The sequence below is a fragment of the Lupinus angustifolius genome, chromosome LG02 (genome assembly GCF_001865875.1).
Source record: "Lupinus angustifolius cultivar Tanjil chromosome LG02, LupAngTanjil_v1.0, whole genome shotgun sequence".
Lineage (NCBI taxonomy): Eukaryota > Viridiplantae > Streptophyta > Magnoliopsida > Fabales > Fabaceae > Lupinus > Lupinus angustifolius.
The window spans coordinates 13,417,511-13,419,229 of record NC_032010.1 but is presented as its reverse complement, the minus strand read 5'-3'; positions in this window follow the sequence as shown (position 1 = coordinate 13,419,229).

Sequence of the window (1,719 nt, the reverse complement as noted above, 5' to 3'; positions counted from 1 at the left end):
CATCCTCATTCTACTCCTCATCATATCCTCAACCTCATTCTCATCCTCATCATTTCCTCAGCCTCGCCCTAATCAACATCCTATCCTTATCCTCATTATTGTCCTAATTATATGCTCATCCTCATTCGCGTCCTCATCCTATCCTCATCCTCCTTCTCATCCTATCCTCTTCCTCATCCTCATCCTCATCCTCCTCCTCCTCCTCCTCCCATCCTCCACTTCATCCCCATCCATATCCATGTTCTCGTCCTCATCCTCATGCTCGTCCTCATCCTATCCTCATCCTCATTCTCGTTCTCAGCTTATCCTCATCCTTATTCTCATCCTATCCTATCGTCATCCTCGTCATCATCCACATCCCATCCTATCCTCATCCTCATCCTCATCCTCATACTATCCTCATCCACATCATCATCCTATCCTCATCCTCATCCTCATCCACATCCTATCGTCATCCTCATGCTCGTCCTCATCCTGTCCTCATCCTCATCCCCATCCCATCCTCATCCTCATTCCCGTCCTCATCATATCCTCATCCTCATTCTCGTCCTCATCCTCATCCTCATCCTTATTCACGTCCTCACCCTATCCTCATCCTCCACCTCATCCTATCCTCATCCTCATGCTCGTCCTCATCTTCTTCCTCATCCTCATCCTCATCCTATCCTCGTCGTCCTCCTCATCCTATCATTATCCTCATCCTCATCCTCTTCAATATTCTCATCCTCATCCTCATCCTCATTCTCGTCCTCATCCTCATTCTCGTCCTTATCCTATCCCCCTACTCATCCTCATCCTATCCTCATTCTCATTCTCGTCCTCATCATTTCCTCTTTCTCATCCTCCTCTTCCTCCTATCCTCATTCTCATCCTCCTCTTATCCTCATTCTCATCCTCATCCTCATCCTAATCGTCATCCTCATCCTCATCCTCATCCTCCTCCACATCCTATCCTTATCCTCATCCACATTCTCATCTTCTTCCTATCCTCATCCTCATCCTCATTCTACTCCTCATCCTATCCTTAACCTCATTCTCGTCCTCGTCCTTTCCTCATCCTCGCCCTAATCCACATCCTATCCTCATCCTCATTATTGTCCTAATTCTATCTTCATCCTCATTCGCGTCCTCATCCTATCCTCATCCTCATCCTATCCTCATCCTCTTTCTCATCCTATCATCTTCCTCATCCTCATCCTCATCCTTATCCTCCTCCTCCTCCCATCCTCATCCTCATTCTCGTCGTCTTCCTCATTCTCGTCCTCATCCTATCCCCCTACTCATCCTCATCCTATCCTCATTCTCATTCTCGTCCTCATCTTTTCCTCTTCCTCATCCTCCTCTTCCTCCTATCCTCATTTTCATCCTCCTCCTATCCGCATTCTCATCCTCATCCTCATCCTCATCCTCATCCTCCTCCACATCCTATCCTTATCCTCATCCACATTCTCATCCTCATCCTATCCTCATCCTCATTCTACTCCTCATCATATCCTCAACCTCATCCTCATCCTCATCCTTTCCTCATCCTCGCCCTAATCGACATCCTATCCTTATCCTCATTATTGTCCTAATTATATCCTCATCCTCATTCGCGTCCTCATCCAATCCTCATCCTCATCCTATCCTCATCCTCCTTCTCATCCTATCCTCTTCCTCATCCTCATCCTCATACTCCTCCTCCTCCTCCTCCTCCCATCCTCCTCTTCATCCCCATCC